The sequence below is a fragment of the Adiantum capillus-veneris genome, chromosome 5, assembly GCF_014529385.1.
Source record: "Adiantum capillus-veneris isolate H3 chromosome 5, ASM1452938v2, whole genome shotgun sequence".
Lineage (NCBI taxonomy): Eukaryota > Viridiplantae > Streptophyta > Polypodiopsida > Polypodiales > Pteridaceae > Adiantum > Adiantum capillus-veneris.
The window spans coordinates 144515908-144540723 of NC_140935.1; the positions used below are offsets into that span (position 1 = coordinate 144515908).

A 24816-nucleotide genomic window follows, 5' to 3' on the forward strand; every position below is an offset into this window, starting at 1 on the left:
CCATTTTTTAAAAAAAGAATTGCCTCGCTTATACGAGATATGCATCGCCTATGCGACACATTCATCATCGGTTAAACAACGTGTGTGAATTATTAACCCCTCACAAGCCCCCCCTATGGCTAGTAGTGTTCAGTGCTACATTCGAATGAGAATGCACACTCTATTCTCTTTGTATACATTATACAAGCCATATCTCCTGCTAATGTACTAGTTGAAGAAGGAGATTTTAATTACAAATTGCACAACACATATTAGGGATCTCTCCATGCCCATGTCATTCTATGGGTGGATGAGAACGATATTGAGCAAACATCATGAGCTATTTCTGCTTGTATCCCTCTTGCACTTACGAATGACACACATGCAAGAACATTTTCAAGCCCGTCTTCAAGAAGAAAATGCACGTATGTCATGACGCATGTTGTGGGCACAACAACAACAACAAAAGAAAATATGTATGCCATTTAACCAAACCCTTATCCAGCTCTAGATCCTCATCCTTTGAAGTGGATGCACCATTGGCCAACTTATGAAGATTGAAATAAGGTCCCTTACCATGCAACCGTTCTTCTCCTTTGGGACACATATATGGATATCTAGCGTTTAATAAACTCATCTTTATCATATTATGTGCTCAAGTACACAATGAAAACTGAAGAAATTCGAACATTAAACATATTTGCAAAGGCAACCACAAAATTGGGTATGTAAGGACTCGACAAGATTAAACTACAATTGATAGATGTTGCACTTTTAACAAAGCCCATTTCTGCCACAAAAGCTGCTTTGAACTATTTGTAGATTTTAGTCATAACAAAAAAAGACGTTGTTTTGTACATAGATTCATCCCCTTCAAAACTTACATAACATATCATGTCCAAATCACACAATGTTGTGAATGCACCCTGTTGATTTGTATTGTGCTAGACCAACTACCCTTGAAATTAAAACCTAACATTCTTTGAATACCATAAAAATCATGAGAGATATTTGGAATAAAAGAGGCAGATAGTATAATCATAGACAAGCTATCCATGTTAACCCAAATGACTTTTGACTTTATCGTGAGGCAAATTGTCAACGTAACAAGAAGTACATTGGCAGATCCCTTCAACAACAAATGTGTTTTCTTGCTTGGTGATCTTGCCCATTTACCCTTAGTTTGTAATCATGCATGGAAGCTTATTAACACATGCCATATCACAAGCTTGGTCCACTAGCTACATGCAAATCTCTATAAGATGTCATGTCATGTAAGACCCTGAATTGCTTCAGTTTTTAACCATTATTCATGAAAGAAAACCAGCCATATATGATATCAATTTTACCTCGGGTGCATATATTATAGAAAAAGTGCATGTGGATGACTAGATCAACAAATCCACTACGATAATATGTACTCATAGACCAGATCTCCAACACTACAACAACCTTGTCTTGAATAAGTTGTACAATCAAACCGACATTACAAAAGTTGACATGAAAACAAACACGAGTAATATAAATGTACATAAGCAGTTTCTCCTCGACTGTAAGCTCAATGAGATGGATATGATTGCAATTGGTGCTCATTGCATGATCACTAAAAACATTGACTTGACAATTGGTGCAGCAAACAGTGCAACATGCACTACCAATGCGATAACATAGAACACAGAAGGTCAATTTATATGTATCACTATCTTCATTCACTGTATCAGAAAAAAGATGGTGAGTGCCTCTCCCTGATATAGTGGTAACCCTCCGCAATATTCTTTGTGCGAGCATGAAAAATTGGGTTCCTTGCAGCTGCCAATGCACTCTAATTGCCAGTGTAGAGACTTTTGGTAGTGTCCTATCCAACACCCAAATCAGCCATAAGGCATTTGAGCCATACACACACAACCATATATGTGAAGACTGCCTTGTACTTAGCCTCACAACTAGAAGTGGACATAGTAGGTTGCATCTTGCTCAACCATGATATGCATGAATTGTCGAGCATGAAACAAAAACCACTAGTGGATACTCGCATGTCAAAACAACCAACCCAATGTGAGATCAAAAAAGAATGTAAATATAGTGGCAATGATCCCCCCTTGGGATAAAACAAGCCAAGATGTAAAGTGCCACTCAAGTAGTAAAAACTCCTCTTGACAGCTTGCCAATGCTAAGGCCCTAGGCTATGCATAAATCTATTGATCTATGAGACTACAAAGAGAATATCCATCCGGCCTTGTTTTGTATACATAAGTAAGGCAACCAACAATAGTTTGGTAAAGAGTGACATCAGCAAGATCACCAACATAACGAATACTCAATTCCAACCCTATTTCTATAGCAGTGGCAGTCGGTTTGCAATTATCAAGTCCAAACTTACATAGCAATGTCTCTATGTAACTTGTCTAACACAAGGAAATACCACCATCACACTTATTAAACTATGTACCCAAGTAATGATGCAACAACCCCAAATATTTCACCTTGAAAGTAGCTTTCAGATCAGCCTTAAATTCAGCAATATGTCTCTAATTTGATCCATTGATTAGCAAATCATCCACATAGAGAACAACAATGAGAAGTACATCACCCTCGTGCTTTACATACAATGTGCTTTCTGTTGGACTGTTGCGAAACACTCGTTTGACCAAATGAGTGTTAGCCTTCTCATACCAAGCACGAGGAGAGTGCTTCAACCCCTCATACAAAGCTTTCTTACATCTGCACACTTTATCATCCTGCCCTTTAATGACAAAACCACAATGCTCTGTTACATAAACTTCCCCAAGTATGTCACCATTCAAGAAAGCAATACCAATATTTGAGTGATGTACATCCCAACAAAATGAGCTGCTAATGCACATAGAAAATGCACAATAGTCATACGACAAGTGGGATCAAAATTTTCTTCATAATATATGCCTTTCTACTGTGCATAGCCTTTTGCAACAAGTTGAGCCTTATAGCGATCAATCTCACCATCTGGCTTACGTTAAAACTTGTAAACACACTTTGTACCAATGGCCTTCTTGCCAGGAGGCAAATCACATAAGGTCCATGTGTCATTTTCTACAAGTGCGTCATATTCAGATTCCATGGCACCTGAGCAGTCCACTATGTAAAAATTGCATATAGCACGTGTGAACAAGAGGTATTTAAATAATCCCTTACCTGTATATTTTCAACTATTATATGTATCCCTTATGTATACATTTTTGTGAAAAAAACTAGCCCTTATGTATGAAAATTTTTACTTTCTCAATTAAAAAACCCTTTATGTAAGTACATTTTTCTGTAAATGTACCTAATTATAAATCTCTTATTTTGTTTGCACATGCTATCTTACATATTATTTAAGTGGATGCCCCGGGGCATGGCAGCCATCCACGAATTTGTTGAATTATGTGCTTCATCAAAAGATAGAGTTTCCTCAACATCACATAAACTAGACACAGTCAAAGCATAACAATCTGATGCATAAGATGCATGACAAGAACCTGAACGAGTACAACTAGACAAAGGTGCATCCAATTTACTGTCATGCAAAGTACGCACTAGCCATTTTCGCATACCTCTAGACTGCTCATTCTCAGCCCTTTCCTCATCAAGTATATCATGTACATTTGCATCAATAATAGGCTGATCTATAACATTTTTAGAAACCCCATAGGCTGTACATTTGCCTCATTGGAATTTAAATTCAAACTTTCATTACTAAAAAGAGGCAACAAAGTGTCATAAATGTCTTGTGAGCTTACATTACAGTGTCTAGTACATGATATCAAGGACTAAATAGAATCTTCCCCTAATATGACATCCTGTGAAATCAAGACACACTTTTTGGCCCCAAAGCATATGTCAAACAACCAAAAACAGGCATGTGCTCAATGGAAGGCTTTCTATCATGCCATGCTTCATATGGAGTCATAGACTACAAAGCTTTTGTAAGACACCTATTAAGTATGGCACACATGATCCTAGGTACATACAATGCATCAAAAAGTGTAAAGAACTACCATTTGCAGCACTAAGCACAATCTCTTCAACTCCATGAATCGGATAAGAGGCATTGTTGGCACAAGTGACAATATTCCCATGAGGGACAAACTCAAGAGAGGTAAACAAATCACGATATGACGTAATGTGCTTTGTCAAAAAAACTAATATCTAATTCTCCCGAATGATTTTCTCATGTTAAAGTGATCATTTAAAATGGGGAAGTACCAAGCGAGTAAAACCTAGAACATTGGTAAGGCTGCCACATCGATCTCATCAGGCATCCAAAGGAGGGAAAATAGGGATCCTAAGGGAGAAGTTTTCAAAAGAGCAATGCTCATCAATGGAGCTTAAAAGACATAAGGTTCAGCTCCATTAAGACACATAAGGCAAAGACCAACATAGGGACTGGTGACGAGACATAGGCTAAGGTTCCAAAAATTAACTAAAAAGTCCAATGGCCAAAGGTGGGAAAATTAGATGGTTATGGGAAGACTAAAAAGTCTTCCCACATCCCTAGGAAGGAGGGGTGAGGCCTAAAGGTAGGGAAAGAGAGGCAAACACACACACACACCCCCAAGCTCCCCCTTTACACAAAGAGAATAATGGACACATGGTAGGCTCCTAGCCTAGATGCCCCCAATCTCCCCTCAAATCCTATTGGATGGGCATAAAAGTGGACCAATGAGAATTAGTGTAGGGTAAAATTAGTATAATCAATTTAAAAATTCTTGATAAAAGAACCAATAGAAATTAATCTCCCTAGAAGACAATTGGACAGTCTATCAAGGGGTCCAATGAGCATCCATCAGCCCAATGGCTTGCTTGATTCCTATTGGCCAGAAGACTAAAAGGTCCAATGAGAGTTTAAATAAATTATTTAATTACCTAAAGCTCTCACAAAAGGGGAAAGGGGGACGCATGTCACAAGGCTATCAATTATACATCTTTATTGTAATTGGCTAAGCCCTATAGGAACCAATGGAAAGTGAGCAAGATCAAAAGGGAAGAGGGGTCGACCAAGAAGAGAGAGTTGGCATTTTTATTCTAGCTCATTTTTCTACACACACACACACACAACTTATGTGTTGAGCAAGAACTCCATATCCTTCTCTAAGCATTGAGAAGCAGAGGCCTACACCAAAAACTCTTGGCTACGGAATGCAAATCCAACCAAGAGCCAAGCTTCAATGGTATGCTTACCTCTGCTACCATGCTAATCACAAAGCTAAGCTATGCTATTAGAGTATTATGTGAGGAGAATACTTCTTTCTCATAAGATACATCTTCTTCCTCTCAATCTTTCCTCATTCCCTACTAGCTCTCACCATCTTTGAAGGTATGTGAGGTATTGGGACTTAGGTTAGGCCCACTAGGTGTGTTTTTCAACATAATTTGGTGTGTGAAGCTTCCATATTCATTGCACCAATGGTTTTTGTCAGGGAACACAAATATTGTATTGTACAAAAGTCTCCTTTGATGGTAGAAGTTATAATACAAAGCCTTTTTGGAGGGGGGACGGCTCCATGTAAATCCGGTCCTCAATTGTTGTCAAGTGTTCTATTTCTCTCTCTTTTCAAGTATTGGGAAACTTATGGTCATTGAGCTTATACATTGGCACCATAGGGCCTAGGGCCATATGATCTCTCATTAGAAATCAATGCCCTACACAATATTCCAAACGCCCTTTGACACAAGAATATGTTGCATTATACAAGCCCACATAGGGTAATTGTCCCCATCCCAGCTATCCTCAGCAGCAAACATCTTAAACACATCCGTGTTTGTTGCGGAAGCGACTCACACACCCATGAAGTGTATGCAAACACTACCTAGATCAACATAATGTCAATCGAGGACACAGATGACACGATAGGCACACGGAGGAAATATCTTTAGCTTGTCAGGCTGAGACCATCCTACACATACAACACTCTGGAAGGCCAACTAAACCACAATCAAGAACCTCACTGCTCTCAACTACACCACCTAGCCACATACACACATACGGAAGGTAACTCACCTAATCATGCCAGATTCGTACAAAACTTAAGGAACACCATCCCCTCACTAGGATACACCTGTCCCTAAGATTCTACACTGAAAACCCTCACTCTAAACCGATCTGCAGAAAACGCGTAGGATGACGGAGCAGAATTTTGAAAGTGCTCGAAACTGAAATTTATGAGTACCTATGCGTAGCTTATGTTGCCGCGATTCTAGACTACTAGCACGCAGAAAACAAACATCGTTTGATACACTTACGGCCACAAATAGCTCGTAGATGCGTCGGCGTGTGTGCTTCGTCTCGCGTGGAATGCTTGGCATTGTCGCATAGCTCTCCTCGAGCCTACAGCAACAGTGCAGTCGGATCTCCAATGTGTTGATTGAGTCGGGCGTAGCGAGAGGATAAAGCTCACGCTCACTCTCTTTCTCTCTCTCACACAGTAGACGGCAGCGCTAAAGTTTTGATTATGATTAAAGTCTTCTTTACAAAATGACCTAGGTACCTTATATACTAAGGCTACCTTAGGTTTAACCAAAAATGGGGTTGAAAGGGTCAAATGGCTTTGTATTTACAATCTGGAAGTTCCATTGCACCCCAGCTTTTGAAACTAGAATAACTACTCATTACAAATGACGTTTATAGCCATAATCCACAGCATTTCATAATTCGCTAAAGATAAGACTTTGGTACGAAACTTGAGTTATGTTTTGTTGTTGACCCAGCGGTCAACATTGTTGTTGTCAGCCATGGTAACTGATGCACCTATGTGAAAACTTCCCAAAAAGAGGAGAAAGGAAGCGAGAACAACACGTGCTATATAGAAAAAACCATAGAAGACCCTAAGGGACCTCTTATGAAAAAAACGGCACTCACAAATATTCTGCACAATATGACAAAATAGCCTCTCCAATACTTCATGTAGTGGAAATGGACGCCAAAATGAGCCGAAATGAAAATTATGAGCAGACAAGATCTACCAGCTTTCTCGAAGTATTTGTTGACCTAATGACGCTCCCCAAAGCTAACTAAAATTAGAGAAAGTGAGAAAGTGTGTGCTAGAGCTGCTTGTGACTAAGCCCGGGAGGATGCAACCTGCTCTGATACCAATTGTTGGAATTAGGGTTGCAAGAAAACACACATATCTTGGAGAAGATGAAGAAAGATCAAGGCACACAACATAGATTGTATTACTAAGTGTGAAATGGAAAGATAAGATACCTCTGGAGTGATGGGCGTATATACGATGCACGAGGGAAAAATCCTCCTAGCGAGGGAAAAAATGCCCCAACGGTCCTAAGTGTGTTCACACACATCACTACCACATGATATGGTAACACTACAATCTCAAAATGTTTCACTGTGGCTACAATGTCGTGCTTGAGGACCTGTTAGATACAACAAAGAGTGATGCAAGCGAGATCGCCACCATCAATCACGAAGAAAAATCTCACATGGCAACATGACAAGGATGTTTATAGAGCACCATTTGGACGTTTTGATCCATACACCTTCATCAACATTGACAACCAACACATAGATTGAACCACCTTTAAAAAATTTCCACCAAATATCTCACTCCAATATTTTCAAGTTCTTGCATGCAATCTTACGCTTACCTTGTTTTTTTTGTTGTGCAGAACAGGACAAGGGTCAGGTTCTGTTGCTCGAGCAGGACAATCAAGCTAGCAAAAAACAACGGATATTGAACACACTGTCTACTTCATCATATGCCACCAAAATGGATGCAAGTACATAGGTTTCACAAATAACTACAAGAGAAGAAAGGTAGAACACACTCGACATCCACCTTCAAAAATGCGAGCGGACGTTCTACACTACCAACCATTTGATGAAAACTTAAAAAAAAAAAACTTTTTGTCTGTAAGAATTTGCATGTAGCACATGTATTAGAAAAATCACTCACCAGTAGACATAGTAGCAGAACTTCACTCGGATATAATGTTCTGCGAGCACATTCCCCTCAAATACATGTTTTTGAGACAAACAAGAAAGATTTAATTTCTCCTTGCCATTGTTGTACTTGTCTCATTGATTGAAAGTTGTTCTTCTCTTTGCTAGCACAACATCCTCTTTCTTTTCTCAATTATTGTGACCATAATCCATTCGCAAAATTCACATCAAGTAGATTGGTTCATTTTTAAAATACTTACAATTTCATTTAAACCAACAACATATTGATTTCTAATATCAATCTCTAATTAATCTCTATTAATTGATGCACTTAACTTTGTATCCTTCCATAACCACAATAACAGTTTTAAAATGTGTGTGCTTCTCTTTAAAACTCAACTAACTTTCTCAACAATCACCCCTATAGTCTCTATTAATTGATGCACTTAACTTTGCTTCCTCTCAAAAACATAGTAACATTTTTTAAATGTATATCTCTTTTAGGCAGTGCCGCCATTCCTAAGTTAGTCACGATCTTGTTTCCTTTAGTACTAGATGCTAAAATATGTCAATTTGCAGATGTCTTGTTATATTCTATAGATGTTATATAGAAACATCCACCAAGCAAGACTAGTTTCTCTCCGGTGGTAGCTCAAAGGTGTGTTTCTCTCTTTGTCCTTTGCGAAGGTACATGGTTTGAGCTTCTAAAGATTTTTGGGAAAACTACCAAAATACCCCTCTAATTTGTGGAAATTCCCAAAACACCCTTCAAATTTCAAAAAATTCCCAAAATACCCTTGTATCTATTTTGGTTGTCTTTATTCTTTTTTGACAATTGAGATCCATTTTTGAGTGCTTAGCATGTAACTTGTCACAAATTATCTTGCAAAAAAGGAAATTATATTTGAAAATAATGAAGCAATTCATCTCCAAGGCTTACATAACCAACTAAAATTCTAGTTTTAACATCTTGTATTGATAGACAATCAGTCTTCTTATGAAAGGCTACATTTTTTTTTAATCCTTGGAGAAATTTAATCTCACAACCAGGGGTATTTTGGGAATTGTGGAAAATTCGAAGGGCATTTTGATAATTTATGACAAAATATTGGGGGTATTTTGGGAAATTTTGAAAGATGAAGGGTATTTTGGTAATTTTTATACATTCCATTTCATGTACTCTGTACGGTGATGCCTATGTTGGAAAGGGTGTGGTGGTGCGGTAGGCCACTCTTCCTTTGTGGCAACTACATAGGCTAAGTGTAGAGTGGTTGAAACTTATGGTCCCCCATGCCAGATGCTGCATGAGGTTTATTATGTATTTTTTTCAATATATATCACAACCTCACTAGGTAGTGGGGGGTATTTCCAAAAAAATTATGATTTAAAATAATGCAAGAGAAACAGACACACAAAAAGCCTTGGACTAATTGGCAAGGACCTCTCAGTGGGGGTCAATGGTCGCTATCAAAAGGTGCAAACAACACTCATCTATGCCATCGGATTGCGGATGTTCTTAGTTGTGATCATAACGTGATGATGTTCTAATGTAATCACAATGTGATCACGGTATAACCACAATGTGATGCTCTAATGTAATCACAATGTGATCAGGGTATAATCACAATGTGATCGCCTTGTGAGCTACACATGGGGCGGGATTCAAATGTGATCCGTGAGTGATCTAGATGTGATATGTGGATATGTCAAAACCCAAGATTTTCATTATATGTGTCACCTATCAAGTTGCAAGAATAGCTTAATGGTAAGGCATTGGATCAACGAGCTTAAGGTGGTGAGTTTGAGCAACACTGCCCTATTTGAGTGGCAGTTTTATCTTTCCAAGGTAGAGATGATTCCTTGGATACCTAAATTATTCCCCTTTCTCGTCGGAGGGCCCTGGATGCATCTTATATGCACACCATTCATCCCAATTGGGATTTGGGTTTCAATTAGCACACCATTGATTCCTATTGGTATTTGTGTGTCAATTAGTCTCGTGGCACAAAAGAGGGAGCAATACCAAGAGAAGATTTATGAACAAGTTAACGAGTGATTAATTGAGCACACTTGCTTGTAGCATGGAAAATGAGTAGATTGATTTACACAAAAAATCAAGACTTCCCTCAACACTAGATACCGCGGGGTCTTGAATGACATGTAAATAGTGGGATCGATAGTGTTGAAGTGAGGTGCATTTTTGCAATTTGGGCACCGTTTGATTTGTTCATGTTTGTAAAAAATTTTGTCCATGTTTACTTTTTCTCTTTCCTTTCTTGTTCAAGTTTACTTTAAATGAGGAAGGGGAGTGGCCTGATGGGCAAGGAATCCCATGGACGCACATGGTTAGAGCATCGGTCACCAATGGGGAGGTTTTGGGTTTGAATCGCACGATGCACATCCATTCATTGACTTTTGTTTTAATCGTCACACTTCCTTGAGATGCCTACAAAAGTCTAGAACTGTTGATCCCACCTTCCTGGGGTCCTTGACACCCCATGGTATATAGTGTTTAGGCAAGACCTACCATTAGACAAGGGGCTATTCCCACATAAGATGACATCTTTAATATAATAGTGGGTGAAGGGAACCAAGTTTGCATAAACTGTATCTAGAAAGATATTCCATTGTCTTATATATATTGTACATTACTATAATCTATACAGTGTGTTTAGTATTTATACTTTATATAAAGGGGAAGTGATCCCCCCTTCTCTACCATGTATCAACAGCTCTTGCATCTGGAGAGTGTTCCTTGCATCTCGATGATGCATCACAACACGAGAGAGAGAGAGAGAGAGAGAGAGAGAGAGAGAGAGATGTGTCGTTGCTGAAATACTCATCTACCCTTGAAATTGGCAACACTAAGGTATTTGTATCCAGAGCCTATCTACCTACAACTCCTTCGACCTTTGTCCGCTACCATCTGCACCCGCACACATATTTACCTTTTTTTCCCTGAAACCTTTGCATGCTCAGCCGGCCGTGACTTCAAAGCACTCCTCCTCTCCCCCAGCTCTCAATTCTACCCATCGCCTCTCAGCTTCATACTTTGCTCGAGCCTACAAACCAGGGATCATGATAAATTTTGAGCACTTTGCCTATGTGATAGAAGCCATCGCCATTAAAATTTTCATGATGCTTAAAATCAATGGCTTTTTCTAGTGCCACCTAGACGCTAGTGCTTTAAATTTAACCCAGTCAATAAACTAGCATTGCTTACAACAAGCATCGCCAACTCAGCCCTCCCCAACCTCTGTCCATGGCGTCTCTCCCTCTGTGCCTCAAAAAGATCGTTGACAACCACAATGCACATTAGCAATACACGCCAGTCCTCGTCCATTCTGAGTAGAGATAAGGTTCAACTAAACCATTTTTTTGTTTTTCTTTTAATTTAACCAAAAAACCTCTTGAGAGAATTCACACTCTTCTCAAAATTGAAAGGAATGTCTTTTCAAATCAAAGTTTTTGGTGGCATTTTAATAATCCAAGTTTCAGTGCATTTTTCTCGATGAACTATCCTCATGACTAAGTAACACATAGCATTAAAGAGGGGGGGCAAGGGGATCAAGGGCCAGGAAGTCCAGGCACAAACGCCGAAGATCGCAGCCGTGAATGTCAACTTAAAAACTAAACCCGGCCATGAGTTAAACAGAGATAGTGCTTGTGGTCTTATAATAAAAGATTTAAAAAATGGCCAAGTGTACACCATGTGCGCGCATGTGAGATGGTTAGCTCATGCATCATGAAATCTATGCTGCGAGGTCCTGGGTTCAAAACTGGGTGACGGGGTCTCCATTTTTACGTTCATGTCGATGTTTACTTTCGCCCCATTTTCCATGATGTTCGAGTGTGGATTTCATAGGTTGTAGGTGGGGCTGTTGAGGTAATTTTGGAAGACACGTTGAGTAGGTCTAGGAGGATTACCACTTTTTGTTATGAAGTTACTAGATGAACTACTATGTCATATCTATGAGTTGCTAAATGTATTACTAGCTTCATAACACATCTCAAACTAGCAAGTGAGCTTGAACTCTCTTGATTCATCTAGAAATTATCTTACCATATAGCTACTCAACTTACTATATGGTAAGAAGATTGCTACTTGATGCATCTAGGAGTATTCTCACACTTACTATTTGCACTTTTGCTAGATGTGTGTATTGAAACTAGTATGATATCTAGAAATTATATATTTTTTGCCATATGGTAAGCCGTCCAAAGCTCCTTGTGACTCGCTCCTCTACCCTCACGCACCAGGCCCTCCGCTCGCTGCCTCCAACTCCCCCCTCCCGCTTCTCCCTTGCTCAAAACCCCCCCCTCCCCTGTGCCATCAGTTTCTCTTGCGCCTTGACCTTGAGGGCTTGTCCTGCACCGTCAGAGCTCCTCGGAAGTTTTCTGGTTCTTGTCATCCTGTTAAAAGACAATTTTCATGTCCTGTTATATGCCCACCAAGCAAGACTAGTTGTTGCCATATCATTGGGCCCCTACTTTTATACATGCACATACAACACGTCGTATCTCGTAGAGATAAATTCTCTCTCTCTCTCTCTCTCTCTCTCTCTCTCTCTCTCTCTCTCTCTCTCTCTCTCTCTCTCTCTCTCTTATCTTCTTCTCGGAACGAGGTAACCGAACCCATTCCTACATCCTTGAGCCCATCCCGTTGAGTGTGATCCGCACCATTGCCTCCATTCGTCTTAGCTCCCATTCTCTACGCTGCGAGATAGGACGTTGGGGCACTGGCGAGGAGTGTCATCGACTTTGCACCTTATGCCCTCGTCAAGTGCGAGAGAGTGAGTACCACACACTACTTGAGTGCTCATCTTTTGACCACATTAGGTCCTCTTTTCCCCATATATTCAGCCATGATCTCTCCCTACATACCTTCCTCTCCCAACCACAATGTGGACTCTCTATTGCGACGCTCATTTCAGCCATTTTTGAGCATCGAGAGTCACTTATGAACTCCACTCACACCACGTGACATGTTCATTTGGTCCCATAGGTCATATTTGACCTCCCAGGATGATAATAGAACTATCTATCTATCTATCTATCTCTCTGTGTGACACACACACACACACACACACACACACACACACACACACACACACACACACACACACACACACACACACACACACAGCTCTAGCCATTAGCTGGTGCGACGGCGCCAACCGGCAAGGAGGAGGAGAAGGTGATCGTCAACACAAAAGGGCTTTCACAGGAGGATCAATGCTTCAGAGGATGTTAGCTAGGAGAAAAGCATGCAGGAAGTGAAGGCAGAAGGCTGCTGTTGATCGCGCCTCTTGGGAAGGGTGAGCCTTGAGCTACACTGGTAGTGGGGGAAGCGGGCTGCATGCAAGGGTGGGCAGCACTAGCGTGCAAGGCAGGGCAGAGGACAAACAACTCATGGGCGAAAGAGTGGGGGTGATTAGCGATGGCGGGGGGGCAACGTATAGCAATGTGAGGGTTCCTTGTCTTGAGAAGTTACCGACGTGACATTCACCATTCGAGTCAATAGAGTCTGCACTTGAGGTATTGCATGTGTGTACATTCCATTTATGCAATCTAAAGCAAATACCACATCGGCAACGGTGTGGGGGGGCCTTGAGAGGGTTGGTTGGGACCCCATCGGGTGTCATTCTCTCTCTCTCTCTCTACACATCTCTACCACTCTCTCTCATTCCCTCTATGCGGGGAGAGATAAAAGGAACCATCATTCAAGCCAAAAGGAATCACTAATGCGAGGAAAGGAATTCAAGGATTGAGGAAGCGTAAAACCTAGATCATTCACCATTTTAATTCCACTGCACCTGGCATTCATCAAGTGTCCAAAAAAAGAAACCGGGGAATCAACTGTGTAACGGGATGGGTACCACATGCCAGTTGAAAAGAACAGATTGAACAAACTTTTAGGCACTTCAAAGAAGCTAAAAAGAAAGAGAGACTTCACATGAGACAAGGAGTGGCGTAGTTCCACCCCAGAGTGCACTAGCCCCAAATTGTGGCACCCTTTCGGTATTTCTTTATATTGCTTCAACAAGGTACAACACGTGAAGCTTTGTTCTACATCTCCCGTGGGTAGAATGCCAGAGAGTGAGCCGTTAGTACATATTTAAAGACTCTTGGCCATCCAAAAGCATTTACATGAAAAGAATCAGGTCTAAAAGAACCTGGTTTTAAAAGCTAGCGCATCGAGGGCTGTTCGTACAACTACTGTCACATCATCACAGCCAGCGCGATTCGTGGAAGGTCCATACAACATGTCACATCATCATCTTTAACACAAATTTGATTTGTGTGTGTGTCTTTTTTGTTTGTAAGGGGTTTAGGCCCCTTGACCGGTTCAAAGGTTGTTGGGGTTAGGATATTTAATCCCAACCCAATTTATTATTTGGGCCACTCGGCAATGATCTGCAAGTTGGTAAATCCTTCTTCTTATGCTTCTTTTGCTAGGGTTTAGACCCCTCATCCAGGATCTGCAGGTTAGCTAGGGTGAAGCCCAGGGAGTCTTGACCCTCTAAGTCTTCAATGCCTTGACAAGTCAGCGGTTTGTGACAAGCTGATAGTTCATCCGAGACTCTTTCAAAAGGGGGGTATGTGATATGTTTGTGACGTGGCATGCCCAACTTAAAAGATTTTGGCTGAGAGCACTAAAGAGTCAGTTTTTAAACTCTAACCCCTACCAACTTATAAAGCTTGGCCGAGGGGCCTAATCCTAATAAAGAGAAAAACGTAAAAGTGGCTGGTTGAATCAGCTAAAAATGCAGATTGTTGTCGATGATGTGGCAGGCTGTGGTAGAGTATGGAGAGAAGGGAAATATGGGCGCCAGTTTTGACCATGCGTTTGGGAGTAAGTGTTTTTGATGAAGAGCTTTTGGGGCTCTCCTTTTGGCAGCCCTTGTAATGTTTATAAGAGTCTTTGGGGGCCACTCTTAGAGAGCATCTAGATACTCACACCTAAATATGAAGCCAAGATTCTTTCAGCTTGGAACCACTTGTGGATCACTAAGGACAACACTCTTTTGACTTACAGCTAGCATTGAAGGGAAGACTAATTTGGGAAGGGCGGCATTGCGTGAAAGGGATATACACTTGAAAAATGCTATAATGTTTATGGGAGGAGACAAAAGTGCATCAATTATTAGAGATTATAGGGGTGTTTACAATTGAGATTATATTTGCGAGGATGTACTACTATGTCTACAGATGAACGTTTTTCTAGTATACATGCTACTGCATGTAAGTTCTTGGAAACGGAAAATATTTCAAAAAGAAAATCTTCATTGAATGGTTGGTAGTGCAACACGTCAGCTCACATTTTTGAAGGTGGATTTCGAATGTGTTTTGCCTTTGTTCTTTTATAGTTGTTTGTATTTTGCCTTTCTTCTTTTGTAGTTATTCCCAGTACAATGAATGAGGACAATGATACATGTAACTTCATCGTTTGCCGCACTGCTTTTCAAGTCGATAGGTGTAAATAAATTAATTAGACTAAATTTACTCTAGCCTAATTATCATTGGTCCACCTCTATGGTCATCAAATAGGATTTGAATACTCTTTGGGGGCAACTGGGCTAGGAACTTGACATGTGCACACTATGCCCTTTGTGTAAAGGGGAGCCTTTGAGTGTGTGTGTGTGTGTGTGTGTTATCTCACCTCTTTCTCCCTCTTGTCCTACCTTTAGGGCTTGCCCCCTCCCATGTAGGGATCTAGGAAGACTTTCTGTACACTTACAAAGAATCCAATTTCCTTACCTTATTTTCAGTGATCATGCAGTGCACGCAAATTGCGATCGAATCCAGCTCATTGAACTTAGGATACAAGAGAATCTAATGAAGGACATTTATGTAACCCACGTTCTTCTTCATTTCAAGTTTTGTAATGTCAATTTGATTGTACAATTTATTCAAGGCAAGGTTGTTATAGTGTTGGACGCTCATCGATCTCATGAATAGAGAGATGATATTGTTGATTCATGGTTGGTATCTTGAAATGGTAGTGGACTGTAGATACAATGCTACTAAGCCTTGTTGCTGCTGCTCCGATGAAAAAGAGCCCAACAATAATATAGAAGTGTGGGAAAAAGCAGTGTCTATTTCATTTATCAGTTGACCTTGTTTATCGCTATATATGTGAGGTATGCTATATAGTATGGCATCAATTATTTAGACACCTAGTATGGTATAAATTATTTAGAGATTAAGTAAAGATACACAAGGTGACTTCACTACTGTGATACACCACATGCATTCGCTGCTGTAATACATCACATACATTTGTATTCATTATTGTAATACATCACATACATATGGCAAGCAGCTGTATGCAAAAATTTGTGTGTACCTCACGTGCAGATGTTGATCGACATTGAGTGTATAGTTCTGAAAAAGAGATCCAAATAAACCACAACAAAGGAAGTAATGTGGAAAATTTTAAAACAAGCAAGTAGATAAAGCATGAATGAACTACAACAACAAATGAGGTGCTTTACTCACCTGCAATGTTGTACTCCTTTTTTTAAAAAATCCAATCTACAGGACGATATGTGAGTCAAGCTACAAAAAAGCAATGTGAATAGTTTAACATATCGTCTTGCAATGAAACGTCACACTAAAAGTGCAAAGTATATTATGGACGTCATACATAGGTGCCATACAAAAGTATGGTGGAGAGCTACCATTGTGGTCTCTCCAAAAAATTATAAGAAACGAAAGCCGTGCCCTGCCCTGTAGCGTTAATGTGTTGCACCAAGAAAATGCATGCGCATGGAAAATTGGATGCAAATAATGGACCTTGCAATGTTGTTGAGCTCAAGTCGTGCTTGTGCAATTGGAACATGCAGTGTTGTGAATATATGTCCTAAACATGCAAATGTAACTTTATGCTCTATGTCCTATGATGAATATTACCTTCTCTCTCTCTCTCTCTCTCTCTCTCTCTCTCTCTCTCTCTCTCTCTCTCTCTCTCTCTCTCTCTCTCTCTCTCTCTCTCTCTCTCTCTCTCCCCCCCCCCCTCTCTCTCTCTCTCTCAGTTGTAAGCTGCTTCAATGAGCAATTATGTCTTCTTGCCTCCTTGTTGTTGACTAACCTGCGTTATGTATCCATACCAAATTGATTTCTGCATTTGCAACCATTTGAACTTGATATGATAATTGTTTGCTCATAGGATCCACCACTGAATCGTGGTTATTGGCAAGAAGGGAGCTCCGAAGCAGTAACTACTATGCGTTCATATCCACACCACCAGCATTACCTTCTTCGTATGAATTTACTCAAGAGAAACGCTGCAGTATACTGTTGTTGCTAATCTCAAACTGCGGCCACATTGGTTGCCGCATGCACGCGGTTTAGAAAGAAAATCTCTTTACAAGCCGCAATATTGATCGTATTGTCTGCAAAAATTTTGCTATCCCACCTAGATGTTGAATAGCCAAAAGTGAACTACTACTGGAGGCTAATAGGTGCTGATATATTGGTATGCCTGTCTCCAAAAATGCCGTTACTCCATAGTCCTTGTTCTTTGGCTTCTCCAACACCAAAGCTCTTTGTGTGGAAAAAAGATTAGGTTCCTCTTCTGCTCTTGACTATTCTTTTGATCCTGGTTGGCAACGTAGGCACCTGTATGATTGACTACTTGACTTGCACTGCAATGATGATGCATCTCCTTGGAGCTACACATTAACCAACTCCCATGCACACCATATTTTGAGTTGAATTGGTCATGAGAGATGTTTCTGTTTGTTTGCAGATCATTCTGAAATGCTTGCCTCATTGAATTTTTAGATAGGCTATCAAGAGAGTTGGACGAGGAGTGAGACTAAAGTCAACAACTCATCAGACCATGACTTGCACTAGTGGCAATATTCCCCAATGCTTTCCCTCGACATTGAGCTGTTTTCCACTAATCCCCTCACACTCTCTGCTAAAAGTGCAAGCAGCTAGCACTAAAGCCACTGGCTTAATTACTTGAGCATAACGAGCATAAGATTTTCTGCCCTCATGTCCACTTCAATGTATAATCTTTCCATTTCTTCGGTCTCTTTCGTCTGCATCGCCAACACCCTGATAGCATCAACAGAAAAATGTGTTGAACGGGCCTGCAAAGTCAATGAGTTTTGGGGGTTTGACTCTAGATTAGGCCAACTAATCATCAATTGAAATCTGATTATCTTCTATTTCCGTAGCACTAGGAAAAACCTCTACCATTGGTTAATCGCAGGAAATATCTGATCTTTGAGAATGCTCATCACTTTGGCAAGCATCCGAAGTACCCTCCAGCTTGATGCTCTATGAAATATAAGAAGGGTTTGAAAGGTCTCTAGTACTACTTTCAGATTCTGCATGTTTTACTACTACAAAGGCAAACTACGCGGAAAAGAATTGGTGTGAATCTTGAGAATTAGGCATGGGACCTGCTGATATCATTCCCATGAACATTGAAGGATGGCTGAGGGCACAGGGTTGTTGAATTTTCATCAGATTATATACTTGGAGTGGCATAATGATGTCCATAAATAACTAGTTGTGCCTGTAGAAACGAGCTGAGTAAGATAGTTGAAGTTGGACATACTGTTCAACTAGCCACTAGGTCTTGTTGCACACAAAGCTACTATGATCGTTAAGGCTTAAAATTAGGTATTGGGGAACCTGCAAACTGCTCGTGGAGAAGATCACTTGGTAGCTTTTTGCATGGAGTTTTTTTTGGAGCTTTTCATGCGGCTTTTATGTGTTGCAGACATCGTAAAACACTTCATGGTGCTGCTTTACAAAGCTTTTCATGGCGCTGCTTAATTGTTGCACACTTCGCTTGTTTTTTTAAAAAAAATGTTTTTTCGAGGCCACGTGGTGGCCTGTGGCTACAGATAGGGGAAAAGAAACCTTTGGCTCATCAAGTAAAGACGATAGGCATTGATTGCTTTGCCTTTTCTTGAAATTTCTTCAATGTAGTAGGGGGGGGAATTTTAAAAAATGTTTTACTGGCAAGAATCGAGGAAGATCCCCTTGGTGATTGAATGAGGAGGAAGGAAAATAAGGAGGTGAGTGATGTGCGAGCGAGGGCAGAGGTATCCAAGGCAGAGAAGGTGGGTGATGCAGTGTCATGTTTTGGCACATACATAGTGTGAAATAAAAACAGTCACCTCACTCTTGACACTTCTCTATGTATGAAAATAAAAGAAATATTGTACATATTGTGATATATGCTAAAGCGACTACTGCGGTCGCTATCATGTGCATACCTATCCAGGGAATTGTGGCCCTGGATGTGGCGCCTTTGCATGCTTTCTCATTTGATAAGATTGCTAATTTGGTTTGACAATGTAAATATTTCAAGTGTTTCATGGTGGCACACTCATCTCGCCTGTTAGGGTTAAGAAGAAGTTAGGTAAACCAAATGACTCTACCATGCATAATAAATCTTTTAAATACTTATGATACCATGACGGAGAGCCTGTAATTGAATAAGAGATATTGTGTTTTATGATCTAACGTATGGTATCTAGATCAGATGTGTGTGGATTTTTAAGTTTGAATTTAATTATATCTGATTGTAGCATTGTTATATTTTTTGAATTTGCTATTATCAAAGCTTGACGTAGTTGGTACATCATCAATAAGTATGGCTTGTATCAAGTGAATATTGAGAAGAATGAGGATATTCTCATTTTTAGATATGTATGAAATTTTAAAGCTCCATCATGAGCTCCATATCCTATTGGAAATAGAAATGGAAATAGGGCTTTCTCTATTGTTATATCTTCTAAATTAGATACTCCATCTAAACTTGCATATAAGTTACTGATTTTTTCGTTATTTCATCTTTCATACATAACCCACCCATGAGATAACTTACCTATTTTGTATTGTGATTTTAGTTGTGTGTTGTTTACTTGATCTAAGATACCTAAATAATTTGTATTGTGTGCTACTATCATTAAGTCATAAGGAGAAGATGATGCATGTTTGTTTAGTAAAGCAGTAATTGCATTAGAAGGAATTATACGAATTGCTAAAGTTTTTTGTGGTTGTTCATATATAGTATAGAATTGTTTTACTAATGGATTATGTTTTGCTAAAAAGAGCAATAGTGTGTTTATGTCATGTGAATTTTTTGTTAGAATGTTTAATAAATCATTACTATTTTGATATGAAAATAAAGGATTATCTAATAATGATCTTTGTTCTATATTACATATGGCTATAGATGTTATCTTTTTACTGATATTTAAAGAGATATCTAAAGTAGATAGCATTTGTACTTCATGTACATTCATTGTTAGTATTTTTTTTATATAAGTTGGGTGATAAGTTACACAATATTTTCCTCTAATGTTGCTTTGAAAAATTTTGGAGCAGTTATAAATTTCTATACTGTCTTGTTTGTTATTTTGAAATGATGTTAGATATGGATTAGATAATTCATATCCTCATATTTATAGGTATTTTTTTTTCTATATGTTTTAAGTTTTGTTTTTCATACTTAAAAAATAAGTTTCCACAATTGGAACAATATCTATATGATTTGATCGAATTAGAACAAATATTTACCCATGAATCAAAATCTAAATTAAAAATGTCAAAAGTTAGAAGTAAGTTTGTTTTCCTACGTAAATGTCTTATAATCTTGGTATGCTTTGCTTTTTGTTTTAGTTTGGATTCTTTGTTTGTAGGTAATACTTTATTTGTTTTCATCTTCAATTACGTATTGTTTATTATTATTTTGTATATTTGGTGACCTTAAGATTTCATTATATTTATATTGATATGTATATTATTTGTATTGAGATTAGACTAATATTCTAATTTGGAGAGAAAATCTTGTTGATCTTATTGTGGCTATCAAAATAATAATATTTGAATCTGTTTTTTTATATATGTTTAAAATATTCTTAAATATGACATACCTTGTGTTATAGTCAAATGTTAAGTTGCTTTGTAGATGTTCAAGAGCTTCTTGTAAACTAGCAAATGGTAAAACTTAAGAAGTTAGAATATAGAGTTATATATTTTTGATGCTAATTACCAAAGGAATTATAATCATATTTTTTAATGTTTGTTTTAATTATAAGAACATAACATGCTATAAATGGAAGAAGTTCGGACTCAATTTTAATCTAGCACGCTTGGGTTTTTTGTGCAACTCTGAGTGAAGCACGATTTTGACTAGTTTTTTGTTATTACAAGATCTAGACGTTATTGATATAAATCAGCTCAAGTTTATAAGATCACACATTAATACTAAGGATCACTTAATGAATACTTTAGTTTTTGTTTTCCCTTATGGTGTTAGAGTTATTTGGAAATAAGGATAATCTTATCAAGGTATAACGACGTAAACGAACTCTAGAAAAACAGACGAGAGTTTTACTACTCCACAAATATAAACATAGTTTATTTCCAAAGAAAAATCCTATATGTAAATTAGGGGTATCTTCAATTTTTCACTATAACTCTTGTAAGCTTAAGAAAGAGGAGGTCATGATTACCAAGTACTAATCATAAATAAAGGGTTTTTAAGAGTCTCTGCTCACAGGTAGCATGTCCTTTTCTATAAAGATTGAATCCCTTGGGCATCTTTAAAAGCATATTAAGCAAAATAGATCCATCCTAAGAGTGTTAGTTAGAGACTCTTTCAAAAAGACGTTGTGCTTCACAATATAAGCGACATGAACACCAAATGAGGTGTATTCTTGGAGGCATGACATGTGTTTGATGAGATTTTCTTCTTTGAGCCATATCATCTCTAAGATATATCCAAGCAAGGGAAGGGTGGTGTAAAGGCAAAGCAAGGGCCTCTTTTAAAGTTGTCTCAAAATCATGTGCCATTATACGCGAAGTTGACATGAGCCAGAAGAAATCGATGAGATAGCCATGAGCTCTTGGAAGAAAGCATCATGCTTGCTAATGCTTTCATCGACATGTATGCCAAATTTAGTGTGCTCTCAAAAGCACAAGCCATTGGAAAGCTTCTTGTCTGTCTTGGAGAAGGCATGATGCATTATGCAAAGACATTGATCTAGGCAAACAAACTCATAAGGAAATCATTATTTAGTGATTGTAAAGTTGTTTACATATAAAGCGCTAAATTTGACACTCAAGTGCATGTGTAGAACACTCTCACTTGATGCATATATATGGGCGGCAAAACTTTTTGATGGTTCCTTATCCCTCATCCATCTTCAAAATGGAGACAATGGACAAAGCTTCCAACTGTAAGAGAACAATGCTTGACCAGCTTTGGTAAAGCTTTGATTGACATGTGTGGCATGTGATATCCTTTTGATAGCACACAAGTTCTTGGTAAGCTTTATGTTTGCAATGCTATCTCTTGGACTCCACTTATCTCAAGGTATATGCAAGGCCAGGGTGAAAGCCCTAGGCTATTTTAAAAAAAAGCAAAGGCAAGCATCTCTCCTAATCACTAATCCTTGCGTTTGGAAGAAATGTGGCACCATACAAGAAATCAACCAAGGCAACAAGAAGTCGACGAAGGCAACAAATTCAAGATCTGATGAAAAACAACATAATGCTTGACAAAGCTTTGATTGACATGTATGCCAAGTGTGATGCACTTTTGAAAGCAAACAAGTTCTTTACAAGCTTCCTGTCTTTGGGCCGTTGTCACTTGGATTGCACTCCTTGCAGGCTATGCCTAGCATGGACAGGCCACAAATCTCTGATCGTTTCAGCTAATGCGAAGCAGCCAAGTCTTGTCTACAAACTTGACCATTTGCAACTTGAAGGCATGTGGCACCATGCAAAATTTTGACCTAGGCAAACAAATTCTTGATGTGGTCAGTAGTGAGGGGCTATTGAAATACAAAATCGTACTTGCCCATGCTTTGACTGGAACCTGTTTGCTAAGCTAGTGTGGTGTACTTTTGAAAGCATAACAAGTTATTCAATGAAACACTAATGTGAATTGTTCAATTAAACCACTATATCAGTTGGAGATTGGACAATTGAATAGGAAAGTGAACTATTGGAGCGGAGCCATTCAAGAAGTCTAGAGCTAACATATTTTAAAGGCACCAATGGGACCGTCCTTCCTAGGAACTCTGCCGAGTCCATCACTATTAATCTCTGCAAAACACTTTCTACCTATAAACTTCTCCATTTTGTACCCTTCCTGCCATTGGATCTCACAAAAATGCATTGCATGTTGCTCTTGGAGAAACGTGATGATCACCATAAAAGAACAATCTCACTTCATCGAAGTTACAGTGGACTGTAGACTTTTTTTTCCCTCTCCATAATCAATAAATACCAAGATATCTGACATGAATCGTGATCCAAGCTTTTTGTCACCCATTAAATGGAAGCAATGTACCCCTCCTGTATAATAGAGAAGTTGAAAAGGCTTCAATGCACGCCCCAACCCTTGTGCATATCAAAGCTTACAGTCTTTTAGAATGTCAAAATAGCAATGGTGACTAGCGACTGAGGGAGCTGTAGCAATGACAGGTCCGGTACATTAGGGCCTACCATGTTGCCGGCATGATGATCTCTATTGGGCCCATGAGGTAGATAAGCACACCAACGCCAGTTTTCATTCTCCACATTCACAAGCAATGATTTGTTTTGCATGCATAGCTCTCTTGTAATTCTCTCCTTGTTGCCAAAGAAAGGGAAGAGTAACACATGTGCTGTTACCCTGAGAGTTTGTGGATGTGTCGATGCTTTGCAGACCCCCCATGTGGCACCCGCATGGTGCACAATGTTTGCCCCTATACTATCACCCATCAACACGCATTGTGGCAGATCAAGCTTGTGTGGTTTAAAGACATTCCCTTTAAATCCTTGCATCATGCAACACGCTATGATCAACTACTTTATTGATCAAATCACAAACATAACATGTGCACACCCATCTTCAGCCATTCTAAAGCAGCATGGCAATCATCATATGCTACCAGGAAGCGATGTTCTAGCGACCTTCTGTATTTCACAAAGATTATCACTACCTCACTTCTCCTACATAGACGTCTACATAACTAGTCATAAGAAGCAACATCTACAGCCATAACTATGAACCCACCCCCATGAATGTAGAAGATGACGCGTCTCTTCCTATCTATTGCATCGCTTGAAGCTTTAGACCTATTGTCCATCTTTGCCAAGCCATTGTTTCCCTTAGCTGAGCTTGCAGGAGGAAGGAATACACACACCCACAACCATGTGTGCGTGTTGATGACAACATCCTTGACTGAGACACCATGCTCATTAGGAACCTCATTGGAAGGTACCTTATATTCAAGCAGGTCTGCCAAGCGGCGATTGAGGGTGCCATTGGCACGCAAACAATTTTGTTGGCCTTCTTGAAGACAACAAGAAGTAGGCGAAGGGAGAGAGAGGTAGGGTTTATGCTGGTTAGTAGGTCTCTCATTTTCTTTTCGAGAATGCAAGGTTTTGCAAGTCTTGTGAAATAGAGCCAGGAGCCTTGAGAATACTGATTTCAATGCATGAGAATCTGACGCTTTCGAGAAGCAACATGGAAGGTGCATTAAAGAGTGCTAGAACAAGAGAATGGTTGCCTCAGACCCACTTGGCTATTGTCTTTGATGGGCCAAGGACCCTGATGTGAGTCTTGAGTAAAGAGATTGCAATGTGTACCAACATTGAGAGTTATTGGGGTTGTCAACGGTAGATAGTCCTGGCTCCCTTCCAGGCGAATAACCCCATTGAACCTACTTGCGTTCGAGCTGAGAGAGGCCTAATGACGCAAAATTTATTTATGCTATGTTGAAAGGAAACTGATGTATAATAATGGGAGTCTTCGAGGTGGAACGACTACTCTTCGGGAACATCTATGCGGGAAATACCATGGGAAAATGCATGGACCACCACGAGATGGTGTTCTGGCGGGAAGTAACTTCACCCTTTGCATAAGAAACTTTGAAGGTAGGAATCCAAATAAT

The 24816-nt window shown here is 39.4% G+C and overlaps 1 pseudogene; it reads right to left on the reverse strand.

Annotated features, from left to right (window-relative positions):
• Window positions 1-23102: 23102 nt before the first annotated feature.
• On the reverse strand, window positions 23103-24284 carry LOC147458228 (gibberellin receptor GID1C-like; annotated as a pseudogene).
• Window positions 24285-24816: the final 532 nt, after the last annotated feature.